Source organism: Acanthopagrus latus, chromosome 14 (genome assembly GCF_904848185.1).
Source record: "Acanthopagrus latus isolate v.2019 chromosome 14, fAcaLat1.1, whole genome shotgun sequence".
NCBI lineage: Eukaryota > Metazoa > Chordata > Actinopteri > Spariformes > Sparidae > Acanthopagrus > Acanthopagrus latus.
The window spans coordinates 1,555,104-1,578,324 of NC_051052.1; the positions used below are offsets into that span (position 1 = coordinate 1,555,104).

Sequence of the window (23,221 nt, forward strand, 5' to 3'; positions counted from 1 at the left end):
AATTTGTGTTTGGTAAAGATCAATTGTGGAGAAGAGGAATTTTTGGTTATTTTTATGTCCGTTGATGGACATTTTTGGAAATGGGAGATTCTTGCCTGTTTGACTGCATTATTATAGGTTTTGAGGTGTCCACGTAAAATTTCATAGTGAACTGTTAACTTTGTTTTTCTCCATCTCCTTTCAACACTCCTGCAGTTTCTCTTCAGTTTTTTAATTTCTGTATTCCTCCAGGGGGGTTTAGGTCTTGTATTAATCGTTTTTATGTGGAGTGGAGCCACTGAGTCCAGTGTTGATTTTATTTTATGGTTAAAACTGTCAACAATAAAATCACATAGTGTTGATAAAAGTTTTGCAGGAGTGCTCTGTAAAATCTGGATAACTTTTGCAGCCACTTCAGAAGTTAGGTAGCGTTTTCTCACTGTTCTCACTGGGGCCTCCCGCTGGTTAAAACTGGTGATTGTGAAAAACAAAAGTGGTCAGACACAGCCAGGTCCACAACAGATAGCACACATGGCCTTAAAGTTTTGCAGTCCAGCTATGTAGCTTGTTGGTAAATCTAGCTTGTGAGCTTTGTCTTTATGGCTACTGGTTGACAAAAGTGTCTTTCAGTGACCGGGCAGTTACCTCTGAAAAAAGGTTGAGAACCACTTTAATAGACAACAGTAGTGATTTGTTTCTAAATACAGAAAAAGAAAATGCAGTACAAATATATGGATTTGTTATGCCACATATCTTTTTCAGTGACTGTACAGTAATGTGCAATTTTTCAGTGGCAATGTACTGTGCATTCATGGACAAAATTAAAGACAATATACAGTATAACCATTCTCGCATGAGTCCAAAAGAAACTTCTGAGGAAAATAATAAACTAACGTTGACTCCAATGTAGCCTACATGCAAAAACACACACCCTGGACCTCAACACAACATGGAGAAAATCCTGGAGGGAGTTGAGGCCGGATGGCCTGCTACATCAACCACAGCATAACCTGGACTCTGCAGGGGAGCCTCCCCTTGTTGTCTTACCAGGAGGAGAATATTGATCAACCTCATGCTCTCTCTCTCTCTCTCTCTCTCTCTCTCTCTCTCTCTCTCTCTCTCTCTCTCTCTCTCTCTCTCTCACTCTCTCTCTCTCCCTTGCCATCCACCAAAGCTTGCAGCACAATGCCAACCTTGTGATTAAAACAGTCAGTATGATATTCTCGTGGAGCTACTATTTTTGTGACCTACCCTGTCTCTACTCTAGAAGGCTTTCTAAAACCAATGAGAAACAAAAGATTGATCTCCTGATAATGTAGTTTCCATACCTGATAATGTAGTTTCCATACCATGGTCTTAGTGGCAGCCCTTGTCAGACAATTGATATGTAAACATGTCACAATAGCCATGTTGCAGTATGTGAGATGGTGGTCCAACCAACCAACCCGAAGCATTTTTGTGTTGAATAAAAGACTCTTCTTGCAGTCTATTTAATATTGTACAAGAGTGAATGTTGCTAATCTCTACACTGTCAAGAACTCCAAAATCTTTTGACTTCTACAGCTTTTATGGTAATTTTGGTTGTAGTTATTAAGTTAATTATCAATCAGAGTTATAAACAGTAACAGTAACTTTTTATGAAACTGAATTATTGAATTGGCTATTTTTTCTCTTCTTCAAGGGTGGTGCCCCGAGGTGATCTAATGTAAATTGTATCATATTATTTACCATAATTAATGATAATCATTAATCATTATTGATAGCCAAATTTAATCTAAAACTCTCTTTTTAATATTGCATAAACACTACTTATTGTGCTTCGTGTTATGCAAGGCACAATGCATTTGACATAACGTGAATAAAGGGGAAATTATTACATGGGTTTGATATGTTGAGCTGTTCCATTAATTTTGTCCAATGACAAAACAGGTGGTGAGTTAGAAAAGTTCATGGCGCTCATTTTAACTTACTCACTAAGAGAGTGCTCCTGTCCACAGCCTTTACTACTAAGGTAGGTATCCTCACAACGTAGACGTGATAGATGTGATCGACAGTGCATAATAGATCTAAAAGTCACTGCATAATTCATGTAGTCTCTAGCAATCTTCATTAGAAATACATTGCTCAGAGAAGGACCACCGTAGTGTGTTATAAATAATCATGTTGGCCCTCCTGTAAGGTTTTAATTAAAGAGAATGGAGAACAAATACTCAGAGTTGGAGGTGTGCAGGCCAGAAGGGCTCATGCTGTTGGTGTGAAACGACCACTTTACTGGATAATGTAGAGCCTTTCCAAACCAGCTGGTGGAAGTGTGAAAAGTAGCACTGAGGGTGCTCTGTCACACTCAAACAAAGGTTAAGACAGGTGACTAAGATAATGAAAAACTGAAATGATAACAAATAGAAATAAGTACTCCTTTCTGTATAATTGGCTTTAACTATGATTAGCATGTCGTCTTTCAGTGTTCTATGCTTCTTAATAGTATATATTAATATACTACCCACAAGACTAAATTGATTGTAGTTTATTCCATACTTTATCTGATTGAGATGCACATTTAGGTAATGTCAAAAGCTTGTGCTCTTTTATACTGATCATATTACATCAAAAATGATTGACACACTAAAACCTTGTATTCGCTTAGATTATTTTTTTTAAATTCCACCTATTTCTATTTTTCAATGATTAAAACTGTCACAATGCATCTACTGCCACACTACGGGATCTTAGCCATGATCTTTTGAAAATGGCTTATCAGCACTTGCTAGTGTGAACGATGATTGGTCTTTTAAGGAAATTAGGAGTTTAGGAGATTCTCTGGATAAGCTTAAATTGCCTGCATCTGCTTGATATGTGGCAGGTTGTGGCTGAGTAAATGATGGATCGGGGAGCAAAGACCAAGCTTCAGCCAGAGAGAGGAGATGCTGCCAACTTTTTGAATTGAGCAGGCACAAAAATAGCCTAGTAGTTTCTATCAGAATACCTGCAGACAAACATTTCAGTATGTGTAATCTGGTCATCCTTACTGAAAAACATGCAATCAGAAACAAGACAAATATTCAAGTGGAAATAGCTCAAACTGTGCCCATATAGGTGGAGAGGGAATTGAGATGGCAGACAAAAAATGGAAGAAGTAAATATGACAATTAACTATAGTAAGGCTGAAGTTAAAGGGATAGTTCGGGTTTTTTGAAGTGGGGTCATATAAAGTACATATCTATAGTCGGTCTGTTCCCTTCCATAATCACCGATCAGTGCAGCCTCAGTTTGGAGAAGTAGAGAGCCGCTCCAGCCCAGACTAACAGCTTTGTACTGCAGTGGTCCAGAAAAAGTGAAATAAACCACCTAAAACAAGGCTCACCTTAAAAAATCTATAAAAGTTCAAGTGTACGTTGTATAGGGAAAATTCACACTGCTTTACATCACTGTCAGACTGGCCTTTCTTTTGGCACTACATTTTCTCAACCGTAGAACCTGCTTTGTCATCTAGACGCTCTTAGTCCGCCCAAATCAGACTGCGAGTCATTTGTGGGGGTGGGGGGTGTTATTGCAGCACTGATAGTGGAGGACCTGCCAAGTTTATACATGTTGCATGTTTTTTTTTCTTTTGTTTTGAGTTTGCAGTTGATTTGTAAATTGTTTGGTTTCTTTCTTTTGACTATTTGAGTGCAGTGACCTCTGCCAGAGCTAGCTGTAGTGGTCTGCTCTTGCTATTCCTAACTGGACCACTGCAAGATTAAAGATTTAAATATAACTTGCTAAATGAAATTGTTTTATTGTGAGTAATAAAGGTTGTTAAATTATTGTACATCATGCCTGTATTCATTTGTGTACAGACCTGCGTATGGGTTGTTTTTTGGGAAACCCTCTCAGAGAAATTAAAGTTAAAAGTGTATACTCTTCAGGTGCAAGTCCTACGGTGGCGTTGTTGGTGTTACATAGATTCTCTAGATCTGCCACTTGCAGTTCAACTGGTATCGCCCCAGCATTTTCCATGATCATAGCGCCACTTAGTGGTGGAAATTCAGGGCGACAATAGATTATGACATTTTGCAGCAGGTGTGACTTATATTCCAAGTTTGGTGAGTTTTGGGGCATGTTCAGGCAGTGAAAAATGCGATCATTTGGGATGAAAAAGTGGTCATTCGAAAAACAATAGGGACCTCACAGGTCGAGTCCTGCTTAGGCCCTTATAAACATCTGGCTGTAGTGCCTGGGAGTGGTTTGTGGGATAGGAGGGGGTGAGTGGCTGAAAGCTCTGCATACACCACAAAAGTGCAGCAACCATATTAGCGTTGCTCTCGACGATTGTGGTAAACAACCGCTCCTCCCGCGCCTCACTCCTTTCCAGCCACTCATTACTTGACTCATGTCCTCAGTCTTTTGGACAGTCACATATGTCCATTGAATTGTGTCTCCTCCTGCCTGGTTGCTGGGTCCTTGTCCCTGAAGAAATAATAGGTGTAAATTAAGTTACGCGTCCCTACACTTCAGGCAAGTGATAGCATGGTGTAATCATCTTGACCTGGGTGAATGTTGAAACACACAGCATAGGGTGATACAGCTAGAACATTGCAGAAATTATCAAGTAAATCAAATTCCAGCTCCTCCGGTCAACCTAGGTGAGGATCCAGGTGAGCCTTCAGGCAGGACCTCTACTATTTTTTCCTCTGAGTCCACCTTCGCCATTGTGATCTCTACAGAGGGGCACTAAAAAAACTTGGCCAGTGAACGGAAGCTCAACTACACATGTTCCAACACGTATTTCATGCATTTGCCCTTTACTCCAACACAAGGGGCTTGCTAGCAAGTTAGCTTTAGGGTAAGGTTATAGCAACTTACCGATGGCAGATAGCTCGAAGCCAACATCCACGCCATTTTGTCTGGCTTGTGCCACAGGTTGCCTCCCAAGGAGTTCCCCCAACAGCTCATAGAGGTACAGGTACAGGTAGCACACTCACGACCACTTGAGTATGCCATCTGAATCTGAATCCAATCTGATGTAACGTACCCATGCGCAGGTAATGCGACTATCAATCGAATAATCTAGGTGTTTTAATTCGACTATGAGAAATCTGATCTGGTCTGATTTTAGTCAGACTAAGGTGTATACATGCATTTTAAAAATCCAATCATGCTCAGACTAACCATGTAAACGCACTGAGTGGCTAAGGATTCTAAAAGCCAGACTCAGTAGGGATAAAATCAGATTTAATATTGCCTCTGAATTCAGGGCACGTGGGGTACAGGGCATTTATTTTTTAGAAAAGACAGGACTCTTTAAAATATAAATATAGGTTGTTTTTCATTTTATTTTTATTACTATTATTTTTTCCCCTTGTTTTTAATTTATTTTACTGATCTTCTCCTAGTAGTCATATTATACCATTCTGATCCACACTCCAGTTCAGAAGGTGGCAGTAATGCAGACTTAAAAGTTGCTTTGAAGAAAGAGGTTTGGTCTCTCTTTTCCTTTTCTGGCCTAGCAGCAGTAGTAGCAGCAGTAGTAGTAGCATGGCCGCATGTAGTGTTGTTGGCACAGGATCCCTGCACTCAAAGGGCAGTGTCAATAGGGCTAGTGACTCATGTGCTGTGTCCCAATTCAGGGTCTGCACACCTAGCACTACACACAACACGTCACAACAGTGCACGGAGGCTGTCCCAATTCAAAGGGTCCTCCAAATGCACCCCACAAATGTGCCCTGCTTTTACCTGCTTTTGGAGGCTGCACTGCTGCTAGCCTTCATGGTCTTACATATCCCAAGATCGGTTGTGTGCCCGAAGAGAAGAAATAAATAAATAACCTCAAGTGGCCCAGATCTTGCATTAAAATGTAAGTATTGGGTTTATACTCGGTTTTTACTCATTTGAACATCTAACACCAGATATGTTAAACTTCAAGGAACATTAAAACCTCAGTATTTCAGTTAAAATACGTTGGTTATGCTCAGCTTGATGCCTTTGGAAGTAAAGTCTTAAAAGCCTTCACTTTCAAATGTGAACAGATTTAAATCAGGCTGTGATCCCTGCTTTAATTCCAGACTGTAACAAGTCTAGTTAAACATTTGAATAAAGAGCTAAGTTTATTATTATAGTTATTATGATTATATTTTTTGCTGTATTGGAACTCTTTTGTCTGTTGACATAACACAAAATGTCTTTTACATTTAATTGTGTTTTAGGGAGCAACAGAGAGCCTCATCACTGTCCGAGGTCAGAACAAACATTTGTTCTCAGGGCGAAACGTTCCGCCACGGCTGGATGGAAGTGAGGCAGTAATAAATAATAAATGGTCCATGTGTGTGTCCTGATGTCATCCCTGCATCCCTGTTGATGTGATCTTGTGTTTACACTTTCTCTTGCTTCTCTCTGTGTTCAGAACAGTCCTGGAAACAATGGGCCTGCAGGAGAAGGTCAAGCCCAGCAGGCCAGAAACAAGTGGGACCATTTAAAGAACAAGTGCAAGGTATCTGCAGGTTTGAATGATGATGTGGAAACTAAATTATATTTCTTTTACCCATGCAAGTTATAAATAATTTGACATGGTTTATTTCCACTGCCACAACACAGCAGTGCTGCTGGGCTGAAGGGGATACCCTGGTGTCAGTGAGACACTATCTGGGTCGGTACTCAGGGTGTTTGGGGGTCCAGTCTCCTCTGCCCACCATGTTGTCCATCAACTGAGTTTGCAGGGCTGACTTGATCGATGGCTTTAATGTAATTAAGAATAAATTTAAGAAAGAGGTAATTTCATAATACAATAATAAATCATTACAACAAAGAAAACTATCTACCAAACACTTCATGTCAGTATTAATGTCATGTCAGTACTTCAGTATGTTAATTACCCCTAACTGTTAGCTAGCTAATAATGATAATGATAACATTACTGTGGTTTCAATAACAGGTTTACCTCTCCACAGTCCTCTCAGCCAGATGTAAACCAGAGCAGTTTCTCCTTTTCCTCCACAAGGAGGAGGCTTAAAAAGGAAATCAGAAATTCCTGTAGCTCAAACAGATCTGACAGTCAAACTTTACTCTTGTCACTTTCGCTGACCTGGGCTGCATAAATAGTGACATACGGGTGGGGGCGGGAACATCTGGTGACGCAAATTTGTTCACTTTATTCCGATTGTATTATGTTGTGTGTTCCAATCCAAGCATTACTCTGTGACTGCTGACCTTGAGCTCATTATTCACTGGTATCAGCAGAGAGAGATCTGGGGAGAAAGTCCACTGCTGATAGAGATTTCCCCACCAGCTCTCTGCATTTAATTAGATTAAGATACACTACACTTCACCTTTTCACCTCTCTTAACCAGCTGTCTGCAGACGACAGTGGATAAATAGCCAGCTGCTGAAAAGTGACTGCAATAGTCCAGCTCCCAAAGAGAAGCATAATGCGCTCTGTCTGTCCTCTTGATCTATGGAGCTCTCTGCCTCAGCTCTATCCAGACTGGATGGAGATCTTTTCTGAATACTAGCCATTTTGAGGATCAATAAAGTCTTGGACAGTGAACAGGGAAATTAATTAAGCATGCAAAGACATGTCACGATGAAGACATCTGAGAACAAATGCCTGTATTGATTTCTAGGGGGGAGAGGCAGGGCTTTAAGGGTTGCCTTTGGGGAATTTGGTGTACACAATATTTGGCTTTGGCTTACTTTACCAGCCGGAACTCAAAGTACTGAATAGAGAGTGATCTTTTTTTACCCTTCTGGAGTAAAGACAGCAGCATCCACCACATCCAGTTCTTAAGGAAAGATTCTATTTATTCAGAAAGAAAGAATATTCTTCACACAAATGAGGTGCCAGGATACATTTTACATCAGCTTGTTCTAAAACATTATTGAACCTTTATGTCTATATTGATATTGCTTTGTAAATATTAATATTGATTGCAATATTCAAAGGTTTGTGGGCTGGAAAATGTTTGGATGCATACACTGAGTTTAGATCACAGGGGCTCTGACAGGTTAAAAGTGTACTAACCAGTCCTTTTGTATGAACAATCAATCAAAAAGTTATTTGATATTACATATAGTAGAAAAGTGTTGATGAAAGGGACTAAACCACAAATGAGTCAGATATTTAATTTAGGAGTTAGTGGAGAACAAAACAGAGCTAAAAGGCAATGAATAGTAGATGTAAATTCATTAAGTGGACACAATCACAGCTCTGGGTCAATAAAAATGATCTGTGTCTGCTGGATGTGTGACTAGGCAAACTGTTTATTAGCTCATTAACTTTAACTACTTCATAAGGTGATAGTATGTTTTTCAGTTTGTTCAACTGGCCAAAAATCAAAGCAACATTTAGAGAAAGGCTGCCCAATGTGGGCTCGCCAAAAGGTTAAATTTAGCTCTGTCAGGAAATAGAACAATTATAATAAAGACAATTATATATGTAACACAAGGCGCTGTTAAAATGTTTGTTTGTTCTTTTTAAAGGTAAAAATTATTTTTAAATATGCAGATACCTAATCACTGTTTATTTTTCATTATGTAATTAAAGTGGGCAAGGTGGCTGTGCAGGAAGTTGCTATGGAGTTTGGGATCCTAGACCTATGGAAGCCCTGAAAAGTAATTCAAAGAAAAACTTACAGGAACTAGAAAGATTATCGGTCACACTTAATTTTACAGTAAGTTAATAAGACGTAACAAGCCTTACTTTGTATGAAATTAGACAAAAACAATACACTAAGATGTAACAAGCCATACTTTGTATGAAATTAGACAAAAACAATACACTAAGATGTAACAAGTCCTACTTTGTATGAAATTAGACAAAAACAATAAACTAAGATATAACAAGCCCTACTTTGTCTCAAATTCAACAACTACAAATAATGTAATCTTAATTAGACAGTAAACAAGAAAAGTTATACTGTAAGTAGACATCATATATCCTACCCAAATTATGCTGTAATCAGAAACCGCATATAAAGTCTTACTACTTAAAAAATAGGCTACTATACTTAGACACTATTATACCAAATTATACTGTTAATTACAAACCAAATCGGAGATCCTAAAACACTATTAGACACCATTTTACAAGATCTGTCTAATCACACACAATGCCATATCAGATCCAAAATATGCTAGTTAGACACTATTCTACCCTAACTACCAAATTATGCATTAAATGCTACCAACTTCGGCCTATAGCTTAATTAGACGAATGTACTGCCATATTGTATTGGACATGGCCTTTATAATAGTCAGACAAAACACAAGGAGTTCAGAGGAAAATACATTTATTAGAGCTTTATTTAACATAGTTTCACTTTCTTACAGAGTCATTTTTTGATCATAAGAAGACAATGGCACCTTAAAGGGATATTCCGGTGTCAGTTTAATTCATGGTTTAACACACCATGACACCGAGTAAGACCCCCCCTCGAGAGATGAAGTTTTCCGACTGCTAGCTTATGTAGTTTTAGCAACGTCAGAAATGACCGCATGATAACAATACACTGCAGTATATGCCTCCAACAAGAAACTGCCATCAAAAAGCCACAAATAATGCTCAGAACAGCACCAAACTTCAGCAACAATACAAATAGGGTCTCAGCACATAGTTCGAGGCATCACACCTACGCTAGCTTAGGTGGATTGCTATTGAAAAGTGAACACAACTCACCACTCTCCTGCTGCAGCTTCCCGTTATGGGAAAGCCCTGCGATTCGATTACTGAGTGCAGTAGAGTTCTGCAGCTCGAGGATGAAAATGTATGATTATTACTCCATGGAAATGCAATCAGATGAGCCAGATCCAACATCCAGCATCTGCTGAAATGGAAGGATCCTCTAACTGCTCCCTGTTGTAGTCCAACCCTGAAACACAGGGAGGGTGAAACTAGCATTAGCACAGCCAGGGTATGTGCACATTTTTATCGGACAAATTCAATTACATTCATGACATTTTCTATAATCTAAAGAAAAAAAATAATATTACATTGACAAACGATACTATCAGAAACAGAAGTCCAAAATTAGCAAAAAAATAAAAATAAAATAATGGAGAAAATGTTGAGACAAATTGTGAAAATAGCAGATCTACAAGCTCGCAATGAGAGGCAGCGTGAGCTTGCAGATTGGCTACTTTCACAATTTCTGTATCTGCCAAATTCAAGGATTAAACAAGGATAGAAACACAAATTTAATGGTCTTCACTCTGACAATTCCAGACATCTTAAGATATTTTTAGGCCCTTAACTTCAAAAACTAAATTTACAGTACCCTGATTACAGCTGAAATACTATAAACCTAATTCAAAATTAGACTGATTTATGAAATTAATAATAAAATAATATAAATGTAGTAAGTGTACATTAAATGTGTAATTCAATGTATATTTGCTACATTTCCTTTATTTTAAAGATCTTCATGTTGTCTTACCGATTCTCAGTGTAGCATCATCTTTGATCCAGGCCGTTCTGAACTTTGGGATGAGAATCGCTGCAGCAATCAATTCAGGGTCTCTTTACACCTTGCCAAAATGGCGAAGAAGATGGAAGAAGCCATCCCATCTGGACTTCCGCTTCTCCTTGGAGGATGCTGATAGATTGGGCGACAGGGCTCATAGTGGTGTAGTACTCTTCGATGAAAGTGAGCTCAACAGGATGGATTCTGTTAGGGAGAAAACAAACCACTGTTTTACAATTATGCATGAAAATTGTACCCAAAAATCACTAACCTACAAAACATACAAAGCAAGGTTCTACAGTACATTGTGTATGAACCAGTTCTGACATTGTCTATGCCTCCTTATAATGGTTTAGCAATTAAGTATTTTTTACCACCACTAGATTGCAGTAGCAAGTAGGTTGGTGAGGGATGGACAGTGTATGTTCAACATATTACTGCACTCTAGCGGTGGTAAAGATATTTAATAGCTCCGGTAAACTAAACCACTAGGAAGGCAAACATAGTATGAAATGATGATGTTAACGGAGCATAGTACTGTCACCTCAGGTATCATTTCTAAAGGGGTCAAGTGGTTTTTAAACAAATCATTAAAATATGGTACAAGTCAGAGACATTCACAGAAGCCATGGCAGGCAAAAATAATTAATTAAATAAATAAATAAAAAATACATTATTTCAACTTACCCTGGAACCTTCAATTCTACACAGATCTCTCTCAAAGCTGGCTCTCCTTTCTCTCTCAGAATCTTGAGTAGCCTCTCCACAGCCATAAACAGCAAGTTCCACCTGGTGGCATTTAGTCGTAGCAGCTGGAGGGAGCAGGCATCTTAAACAGCTTCAGCTGCTTGGCAGGATTGTCCACACTTATTCCAAAGCCCATGACACTTGCTGAATGTTGAGAGTTACAGTTTGTTGTATCCATCGTTGGCTGTTGCTTTTTCAGCATCAACGGCAGACACTAAGTTGAGGAGATGACAAACACATTGTTGATGTTTTAGAAGCTCGAACTCAAAGCCATCATTCTCATCTAAGATCAAAGTCACATCAACAAATTCCACTACCTCCTCCATCTCATACCCTTCCTCATCCTCTTTCGCTGCCTCTTCGGCTTCATTGTTGTTCTTGTCCCCACTAAAAACTTGGGAAGCCTCTAAGAAGTGGGAGCCACAGTGTTGTCCTCACAACTTTGTTCCTGATGCCATATTCAGAATTGATGACATTGAGTGTGGCGGCCAAAACATCAAAGGTGTGGGAACCTCTTAGTTGTCTGCAAGCTAGGGGGTTGGAGGGCCCAGCTTTCGAAGCCGTCTTTCTTTTCTGTTATGCCAGCTGCTCATATTTTTTCATATGGTGTGGATGTGCTCTCTACATGAAAAAAACATGAATAAAATAAACAATACTATTAGTTTAAATGATACTCAAGACATCATCCAACAGTTACCACAATGACTAGTCTGGATTGTTCTAACCACTTTCATTCTGGTGTCCCAATTGTGGGCATGTCCAACATTAATAAAAATGTTAGTCAACTGTCAGCTATATTTTATCTTTCAGAAATGCGAAACTGTTTAAAAAATAGCAGATCTACAAGCTAAAACATCATGCAGCACACTGAGCTTGGACATCTGCTTTCCCCCCTTTTTTCTTTGTGGTTAACATAAATGCAGTTTTGGTTTCAACTTTTGCGGATGTGCTCTGTATCTGGTAATCATTACATGCACATACATGCATTTTTCTTTTTTAAATTCTGCTCTAGACCGAGACTGGCAATAGCTGTGCATTACAACAAATACAATTACAAAACAAAAACAAAGCTATTTTATTGAACAGCATGCTATTTTACTACAGCTCCTATGAACAAAAATGCAAATTTTCAATATTGCTTAACTTCAGATAGAAGAGAGATAGAACCCTGACCTAATAATCTCAGGGTTGACATTGACGACAAGGCAGTGGCGGGGTATAGGCTAATTTACTGAGCACATTTGGTTGAGAAATTCAACTGTACCTTGTTCTTCTTTTCCGACGTACATCTGCTTCCTCCTCTGATAACAAATCAGTGGTCAGACATCCAGTAGTGACATATTTTCTTCATGTTGCTTGGCCTTTTCAAATGAGTCTGTAAAAGAGCAGTCAGAAAATACAGTGTGCCATTTTAAGAGGTATGATAAACAATGTAAAAATTGAAACAATGTTTCAATTTGGTTGGCTAGAGTAACCTTTAAGAACCTTTAAGATATCATGCACACTTAATACCTGACTTTTACTTCCAATCAAAGAGACATAAAATCAATGTCCACAACTTTAACTTTAACTTTAACTATATTATGTAGGTTTTATTGCTTAGATTTTAGCAAGGGCAAAGCATACAGCGCAATACTTATTTCAGTTCAGTTAGTATCAATCATTATCAAAAATACTTATTGATAAATCACGATACTTTAAATAACAGATTGATCTAAAAGAGCTGAGGCCTGGCTAGAAATACTTAAATTTGGAGAGGGTCAGGTCTTTTCATGGCTAGCCTTCCCCTTCCTGCTTAAAGTCCAAGTCCGTGAGTCAAATCACCACCCCAGCCAAGGTCTTGTAACTTCCGCGAAGTCCAAACTTCACTCCAGCAGACTGAACAAAAGTACTCCAATATCCAGGTGGGATCTGCCGTCAGACCTGAGCATGTTCATCCAGCAAGCTATTGTCCAGTGGTCGTACCGTCATTTCCATTCACCCGTTTCGTGTTGAGAAAGTCCTCGGCTTCGATGCTTGAGTTGAAAATGTGTTGATCCTGCCCATGGATGAGCTTCAGTCTGGCCTGGTAGAGTAGGAAGACTTTGAGACCTTGTTTCCTCGCTTCCTCCATAGCCGGGAGAACGCCGCATTACTGTGTAGCTGCTGAAGTCGGCAGAGAAGCGAATCTCTCGGTCTTGGAGCTTGACTCCAAGCTTAGCGTTTTCCGCTAAGCTTGGAGTATTTTGCCCCGGTTGGTGAAACAGAGCATTTTGCATATTAGCATCCGACAACCTCACAGACAAAGTTTGGTTACTGGTAACCAAACTACACATGAGACCAAAGACGACGTAACCACTGTCTTTGTTCTTAAAGCATTTAAGTAAAATTACTCCTTTTGCAGACATTCAGGCAGACTTATATTAAAGGTCCCATATTATACTGTTTTTCATCAATTTCACACAGCTGTCAGAGGTCCAACAGCTCTATATTCGATATGCATTGCCCCAAACCCATCTGTGGTCGTGAATTTCAGCTGTCTAAAAGTCGCTCTACAGAGCTCTATTCAGAGCAGTCTGTTTCCGTGCCTGCACCTTTAAATGTAAATGAGCTCTGTCTGTCAACGACTACTTGGAGAGCCCTGCCTGCTACCTCACTCTCAGGGAGAGGATGCTCCTTGCATCAGCAGTAGCATGCGCTAATGTTTATGGATGTATGTATGTATCACTATGGCTCGCAGAGATTTTTTCGTTCAACCGAACCAGTCTGACCCAGAATGGGACCCAGAAGGAGAGGCTCCTGAAGAAGTACAGACTCTGTGGCTGCAGCAGGATGTTTCAGAATGGTTAGCAGTGTCTGTATAGTATAGTGTCTGTATAATGTTAGTTTGTTCTATGTGTTGTTACATTTACTACCATGAAGCTAATGGCTAACAGCTAGTGAAAGCTGTGTTTGTCTCCAACTCAGTCTCCAAACTCTTGGACACTGTTAGCATCGTCTCTGTCTCAAGTCTGCACATTTCCAGACTTTTTTACTGTGACAACCAAGCTCCATCGTAATATTATTAACATTAAACTTGCTTCAAACGCCATTGCATAGTCGACCGAAGCGGAGCTAACGAGTTAGCTGATTTCCAGCAGACTTCACCAGACTCATAGGCAGCTATAAATACTATTAAACCATGGCATCACTTTTCGGTGGCTCGGGTGCTGTTGCTGGGTCCGGTATGGTTGGGACTGATCCTTTTACGAGGGTCAGTGTCGAGGCAAAGCCAGCTTTGCACTGACCCTCATTACTGAAGCAGTCCGATGTGAAGTGGTTAGCACACACACACAAGCTAACACGAACCGCAGCCGGCACATTGTCTTAAAATATGACACGCAACCACTGTCTCTTCTGTTGTTCTGTTGCTGGGACAGAATATAGGCATTTACGTAGATATTTACAACCAACAACAGAACTAATTGTGTGTCTAGCTTCGAGCGACGACATTATGAAACACACTGCTCACTGTTGGACACACCGAACTTCACCTCAGGGATGAACGCCTCCCTCTCAGATATCTCCTATCACTGCTCAGAGGAGGCCAGCCTATGATAATGACTACATCATCATGTACATCATTAAAAAAGCCTGCTGAATATACTCCCGTGAAGGTTAGTTCATCCAAACTGCGAAACATATATGTAAATGTTACAAGACTTGTGCTTGATTCAAAAAAAAGTTTTTAAAAAGATGCACTGAGTGCCTGAGTGATATCACATATTTTGAAGTCAAGACAAGTCAAGAAGTCACAGAATGTATTGTTAAATTTGTCCACCAATTCGAAGCCCCCAAAGGATTCTGACTGACCAGGGGAAAGAGTTTGTCAATGCTGTAAGTACTTCAGTCATTGGCAGAAATTGGCCACATGTTGTTGGTATAATACATACTCTTTTTATGAAGCTCTTTCAATCATTATCTTGTAGTGTTTCAATTAAATAGCACCTTATTTTCATTCTGACATCTCGTTAATTTAGTTCTGGCAATATGTGTGAAACATGACAATGGTGTGTTTCATGTATGGTTGTATATAAACGATGGCGATTGGTCGAGCGGCTGAATGGAACAATTCAGGTGAATCATTTGTTATAATACACAAAGATTTGATAGTTGTCATTTAATGAATATGTTTAAAATACTTTTAAAGTTTGCATTTCTACCTAAAAGTCATATAGAGTAATACAATTTGAATTTATTATTCTAATCACATGCATCAATATTTTGAAATGTCCTTTATTCTCAGAGCCCTGAGCAAAGTTGGTGGCGGGCATCCATCATGAGTTACATCAGTTATTAGGTGTAAGAAATCTGATTGGAGATAGAGAGAGAGACTGCCAAGAAGGAATATTTAAAGAGGGCTTGGAATAAACAAACAAAAACAACATATATGTGATTTTCATTAATTAATTAATTTATTAATGTATTCAGTCATTCTAGTGGCAAAACACCTGTTTTCAAAGTTGGGGACAAAGTTTGGAGACAGAATATTAGAAGCCAACAGAGGAAGGGGGGGGGGGGGGGGGGGGGGGGGGGGGGTGTAGTTGGATGCCAATTTTTTGGGACCATACAAAATTGTGGCAATCCAGGGGAAAAGACTTGTGGATGACAAAGGGGCAGTCTTCCCCAAAATCAACAGTGGTCATTTGAAGTTCTACATAGCTGACACACCAAAAGTGCCACAGTGGGCATAAAAAGCAGGTTGCTCCATCATCCCCATCCCCTGCAGCACCACCACTTGCTGCACCACTAGTCAGCTGCAGCACCATCACTTGCTGCGCCACTGTCAGCTGCCGCACCACTGTCAGCTGCAGCCCCATCCCCTGCAGCACCATCACCTTCCGCACCACTGTCAGCTACAGCCCCTCCCCTGCAGCACCATCACCTGCCGCACCACTGTCAGCTGCAGCACCATCCCCTGCAGCGCCATCACCTGCTGTACCATCACTTGCCACACCACTGTCAGCTGAAGCCTCATCCCCTGCAACACCATCACCTTCCGCACCACTGTCAGCTACAGCCCCATCCCCTGCAGCACCATCACCTGCCGCACCACTGTCAGCTGCAGCCCCATCCCCTGCAGCTCCATCACCTGCCGCACCACTGTCAGCTGCAGCCCCATCCCCTGCAGCGCCATCAGCAGCTCAGTATACACAAGCTGTTGCAGAGAAATGTAAGATTTCTTCATTTTTATATATATATATATATATATATATATATATATATATATATATATATATATATATATATATATATATATATAAATATATATATATATATATATATATATATATATATAAATAACCGCCGGTTCCAAATAAATGCCAGGTCTAAATTATTTTAAAAAACATCAAGGAAGAAGGCGTCACCATTGACATGACGCATTTTTCTTCTTTGCCTTTTTCAAGTGTTGTGCTCTCAGTCAGTCATCACATTGATGTACACCATGGCTCCAGCGCAGAAAAGAAAACAGAAATACGACTTGAAATTTAAACTTTCAGACACAAAATATGCTGAAGAAAACTCGGGAGAAGCAGCCGAAAGACGTTTCTTCGTCGACCCCAAGAGAGTGAGAGACTGGCGGAAAAATAAAACAGTGCTTCAGCTGCTGTCCGAGGAGGACAGCAAAAGGGCCAGGCTGCCTGGTGGAGAGAGGAAGAAGGTGAGCGAGGAGCTTGAGTTAAATATGTGGGACTGGGTAATCAGCAAACGGGCACGCCAGGAGAAAGTGTCCCATAAAATGATCAGGGCGAAGGCGAAAGAAATGTACGCCACCGTAAGTCATAGCAGAGGTGAGGAATTTGCTGTGAGTGTTGGTTGGCTGAACCGTTTCCTCCGCCACAACAACTTCACCTCCAGAAGATGTACAACTATTGCCCAGAGGGATGCCAGGGAATTCATAGAGAAGCTGGTAAGGTTTGTGACATTTTCCTCTCGGATGATTGAAACAAATAAGATACCGGACAGAGACATCTTAGCAATGGGTGAAACGACGGTGTGGTTCGTCATGGTCGGGTCCACTACTTTGGAGACACGCGAGGCCCGCAGCGTCCCTTTGAAAACTACAGGCCACGAGAAGAGTCACTTGACTGTGGTTCTGGCGGCAAAAGTGGACGGGACCAAATCGAAACCTTTTGTGGTTTTCAAAGGAGGTGTCAGGGGAGTCAAGGTGATGCAAAACATCGGTGGAGTGGTGGTAGCCCCCTCAAAAAACAGATGGATGAATGACGACCTCACTGCAGATTACCCTAACCCTGCAGAAAGTTGTGGGGAAATTCAACTTTGGCCCTCGTCTCCTCGTCTGGGATTCCTATCGATGCCACATCAGCCAGGCCACTAAACAAGAGCTCAAGCGGGGCTACAAGATAACAATGGCCGTGATACCTGGAGGATGTACAAAATACATCCAGGCACCTGACGTTGTGTGGAATCAGCCGTTCAAAGCCAGTCTGCACCAGTCTTATGACAGCTGGATGGCCGGTAACGTGGACAAAACCTTCACCACTGGAGGAAACATGAGAGCCCCAGCTCGTCGCCTACTTGTCGCCTGGGTGCTTAAAGCTTGGGAGGAGTTGGATACAGACCTGGTGAAAAAATCATACAAGGTGATTGTGTGTGTGAGTTTGTCTGTTTGTGTGTGGAAAAAGAGAGAGTGTCTGTGTGTTTGTGTGTGGAAAAAGAGAAAGTGCCTGTGTGTATGTGAGCGACAGAGAGACAGAAAGAGAGAGAGAGTATAACAGTATGAGTTATAAATATTTTAATATACGTTTTTGGGATATTGTGCTTTAAGGTGTGTGGCCTGACAGTGGCAGCTGATGGCAGTGAGGACCATTTGATCCACTGTTTCAAAGAAGCGGAGCCATGTGCAGCAGGGAGAGAGATGTTGGCTCAGGCCAGACAAGGAGAGCAGGAGGATGATGGAGAAGCTGAGCAGCAGGAGGACGATGAGGAGAAGGAGGTGGATGCTGATGAGGAGGATGATTGAGAGAATGGACATGGACTTGGTCTAACAGTTGTCTTGTTATCTTACTCGGTTTGCCTTCGTTCATGTTTTTTATATTCATGTATATGTTATTTTTTCTGTGTTTCACAAAACAAGTTGCTGATATACAGGTCACTGTTGTTCAGTATTTGGCCTTATATACCTTCCTCATTCAGCAATCTTTTACTGGTTTGAGGTTTAATTGTGTTTGTATGAGAGTGTTGTGTTGACAAAAGGAGAAAAAAAGTTTAACTACAGTGCTAAAATCATACTTAGAAAAAATGTAAATGTTGTAGTCAAATTGGTTTAATAAAAGAATTTGAGTAAATTACCATTCCTAGTTTTGCTGAGCAAGATTTTTGTAAGAAAGGAATTAAATGCCTGTCCCAAATTGCCGCCTGGTCTGTTAAGTGATTGAAACAAATAAATGCCTATTATGGCCTACTATGGCTATTATTTTTATATATATATATATATATATATATATATATATATATATATATATATATATATATGTATATATATATATATATATATATATATATATATATATATATAAATGTGTATTTCAAATCTTCTCTTAGTGTATTCAATTGATTAGTCATGCAATACAATTTTGTAATGTCCTAGAATTTGAATTCATGTGCAGAGGCGCTGCAGCGGACCTGGGCTCAACTCCCAGCCCGTGATCCCCTGCTGCGTGTCTCGCGGGCTGGGATTAGGGCTGAGAATGTGATGATGTAAGGGCTCCCCATAGACGCCGTGTTAATTCAGTGGCTGGTTTGAACTCTAATGCCGCAAGGTTAACTCACTCTCCTCACCTGTCGGAAAACTGAAGCCCACTGAGCTGCTGAGCCACAGCTCAGTTGGGGTGTCCATAGGCTCACAGGAAGGTGCAGCAACTGGCTTGATTGCTCCTTTTGCAAACACTGATGCCCCCATTGGAGGGGTCTCTGTGTCATGCCTGGTGGACACTGGTTACATGGTTTCCACCATTACAGAAAGTTTCTTCCTGCAGCAGTTTGCACCTTGGGGTCATGATCGCTTCGATTCTTATCACTGGCTACAGCTGTGAGCAGCTAACAACCTAGCTATTCTGTACATCGGCTATTTGGAGCTTGATGTGGAACTCTGTGGTAAGGTGATGCCCCACTGTGGGATCCTGGTGGTTAAGAACCCCCCTGGCATCGTGTCTTCTGTCCCTGGGATCCTGGGGATGAACGTGATTTGTCGCTGCTACCGTGGTACGGTCCTTCTTTTGTTGATTCGCCTTTCGTTTCACAGGCCCCTGGCCCAGAGGTGCCACCAGTCTTCCTCCCAAGTCCTTGCGGGGCCCTACTGGCACTGTGAGGGTCTGAGGAAAGCAGGTTGTACGTACTCCTGGTGGGGTGATGAAGCTGGCTTCTAGCACCTGCTCCCAGCAGTTTTCTGGTCAGAGCATGCTATTTGAGCCCTCTGAATCAGGTCTACCAGCTGGGCTGCTGGCCTCTCATTGCCTGGTACAGATTGTCCGGGGTACTGTGTATGTCCCTGTAGTCAGTGTTTGGACAACACAGGTTATCCTTTACCCACGGACCATCCTTGGCATCCTGGGTGCTGCCCAGGTCGTCAGCCTGCCTGCCGGTGTGACTGAGGTGGAGTCCACTTTGGTGACCATCTCTTCCCAAACAGTGGTCCCCTCAATACCAAATAGGATAGAATCTCTTACCTGAGCAGGAGCAAATAGGTGTTAAGTCTCTGCTCTACAAGTACCAGTCAGTCTTCTCAGCCCATGATGGTGACTTGGGCTGCACTAACCTCATTTCACATGACATACCACTGTTGGATGATGTCCCAGACAGACAAAGGTATCCCCCCGTTGGAGTATGAGGCAGTGAAGGCGCATATCAATCAGCCTCTTGAATCTCAGGTCATTAGGTTGCTGAAGGCTATAATTGTGCCAACTTATTGGGCATCCTAAATGAGGGGTGCCCTTACATATAGAGGGGCAGACATACCTGTCTTCCTTTTCCTCCGCTTCTCTCCGGTGGCTGCTGCCTGTTCATCCTGGTGGTTCAGCGTGGCCGTTGCGGATGTACAATCCTCCTCATTCAGGTAATGCTCTCTGCCGGTCTTCCGTTGTACATCTGTGCATAAATGGGCATTTCGGTGATGCGATCTCCGCTCTTTGCAGCGCAAGCAGCTGCTGGGGCTGTGGGGGACGAAGCGCTCTACCAGAGGCCCTCCCTGGATGCGCTCACCTGTTCCTTTCAGTAAGTTCACGTTTGTCTGCCATCCAGCGGCTCTGTCGCTCAGTTCCCAGCTTAATAGACTTTTTGCGCTTCGGTGTAGCTGAGTGATTGACCCGCGGCACAAGCCATATTTCCTCCGTTGCTCTGGGGTGCCATTGTAGCTTTGTGTTGTGGTATGTATGAGTTCATTTTTCTAGAATGTTGATTTTAATGATGTATACATGTTCGCTAAATTATAGTTGTGTGCCTTTTTTGTAGAGGCCGTGGTGAATGGCTGGCCTGTGTTCAGCCATCCTCCCTGAAGATCCACGCTGCTGTTTTGGCTCTACTAAATTATTGTGTGTCTTGGCTCTTACTGATGACTTTCAGTTAAATATTTAGCCGCGTGGCTCCCTCATAAACATGTTTTATTTTGAGCTTGTCAACTGAGCCGCTTTTGTCGTGGGCCTCGCTCCTCAGCACATGGTCACTCCTATAATAAGGCTGCTGAGCCATTTAAAGGGCATTGCACAGTTTTTTAGTTTAGCCTTAATAATTAGTTTCTATTTTGTTATTTAGTGTTCTTTGTATTTCTGTATTTTGTTTTCATTGTATTGTCACACCAGTTCTGTGTAGCACCCTGTTGCATGTTTTAACTTGTTTTTTGTCTGTTTTGGTTATTCATTTATGTTAATGTAACCCAGCTGTAATTTCAGTCACTTCATGTTATTGTATTAGTATCATTTGTAGTATTTGTGTTTGTATTATTTGTATGATTTGAGTGTAATGCCCTTTAAGGGTTAAGATGATATCACATGTAATGAGATGTACGATAGTGCCCCTAGCTTGCATTGCAGGCTCAGATGGTGAAAGCTGCAACATGTGCGTGTCGCCTGTCTGCTCATTTGATTGGGTTATGTCATGTTTTCTTGCTAGTTTGCTGTGACAGACTGCTGCTGATTCCCTGTGGCTTTAAAGGAGGATAGTTGCTGGCTGCCATCGCTGTGACCCATGTTTGCTCAATAAATGTATTTTCCTCTGAACTCTGTGTGTTTTGTCCGAATATTATAAAGGCCATGACCAATATAATGTATTTGTCTAATTAAGCTATAGGTAGTGAGGGTAGACTAGTGTCTAACTAGCATATTTTGGATCTGATATAGCATGGTGTGTGATTTCTAATTAGGCAGATCTTGTAAAATGGTGTCTAATAGTGTTTTAGGATCTCCGATTTGGTTTGTAATTACAGTATAATTTGGTATAATAGTGTCTAAGTATAGTAGCCTATATTTTAAGTAATGAGACTTTATATGCGGTTTCTGATTAAAGCATAATTTGGGTAGGCTACATGGTGTGTATAATTATAGTATAACTTTTGTTTACTGTCTAATTAAGATTACATTATTTGCAGTTGTCTAATTTGAGACAAATTACTACTTATTACATCTTATTAGAGTATTGTTTTTGTCTAATTTTATACAAGGTATGGCTTGTTACGTGATGTGTTATTAGCGTATTGTTTTTGTCTAATTTCGAACAAAGTAGGGCTTGTTACGTCTTATTAATGTACTGTAAAATAAAGTGTGACCAGACTATCTTGGCAAAACATGTTTTTTACAGTTCTGAAGTCATACACACAGGAGAAAACACTTTTTTTTCAATCAGAATTAAATCTCCGCAAATAGGTCCTTGCTTTTGGCCCATGGTGCACCAAGAAGTTAGAGTTTTGGCCTTCATAGGGAAAAAGTTTGGCCACCCCCTGTTTTATTCCTTCATTGACACGACATAATTTCCCATTTGTTAAGAAAGACATTTAAAAAAATAAAATAGTAACGGTGTTTCAGAAATATGCATGATTAATTGAAGCATTGGTATGTATAGGAAAAGATTTACTCTCAATGGCAGATCATGTTACTTATTTTCCCTTATTTGTTTTTCAGCATTTGGTCAAATTATATTCTTTTGTACTCAAGAACAGGTGTATGGGAGGGTATGTGAACCATTTTTAATGTAGCAACATTGTCCACTACAGAATGACCATGGAAACAAGGCAGCTGAAGTAGCTTGTTAAAAATAGAGTGGCTTTTTCTTCCTTGAAGGGTTGTCCTAGCGTGTTCCAATGTGCATATTTTGAGTGAAATATGTGAAGGCAAGATAAGCTAAAACCAATCCTGAATGTCCAGTGATATGCAGCCAGGCATTATGAAATCATTGAGAACTTAGGAAAACTGTGCATTATAAAGCTGCACACAGCTGATAGTGGCTTATTATATTCCTTTGTGGCTGCCACTTAAAGCAGTCAGTCCTCTAACAAGCCAACTTTTAAAAGAGTCTGTTTGCAGGAGCCTTGGGGATAATGCATTTATTAACTCTAATGATTGTGTTTGTTCCTTTTATACATCAAGCATACTGTATCAAACAAACAGCAACCATTCCCACTGTCAGTGTCATAATCATCATCACACTAATCACACTGTTGTTTAACTGATTAGTGTTTAGTAGACATCTTCAGATCAGCAATAACAACTGTCAAGGATGGCTATGGCTAAATTTCCGACAAACCCAAACTGTAGCACTACCGAAATAAGTTAGTCAGCTAGGACTTGATGTAGAAATGATTTAGAATCGACAAAGCACTTCAGCCCAAGTAGGCCTGCAGGCTAATATACTTACTAAGTCCCTTCAGATCAGTGACGGTGTGCAACATGAAATACCTGCACAGTCAACACAGAAACAATTTCATCACAGTTAAACCATCTCTTCCATAGCTGCAGTTAAATCAGCTTTTATTTGGTTTACCGAAATAACGCAAAGCTTTTAATTTACTAGTCGAACAATGTTCCAACCAAAATGGC

General features: G+C 40.7%; 1 long non-coding RNA gene across 1 annotated transcript; it reads right to left on the bottom strand.

The window, feature by feature from the left end:
• Window positions 1-9,477: 9,477 nt before the first annotated feature.
• On the bottom strand, window positions 9,478-11,364 carry LOC119032917. The gene is made up of 3 exons (XR_005079088.1): window positions 11,097-11,364; window positions 10,383-10,613; window positions 9,478-9,818 (listed from the first exon to the last, which is right to left on the bottom strand). It is a non-coding gene; the product is annotated as an uncharacterized LOC119032917 (long non-coding RNA).
• Between the last annotated feature and the right edge of the window lie 11,857 nt (window positions 11,365-23,221).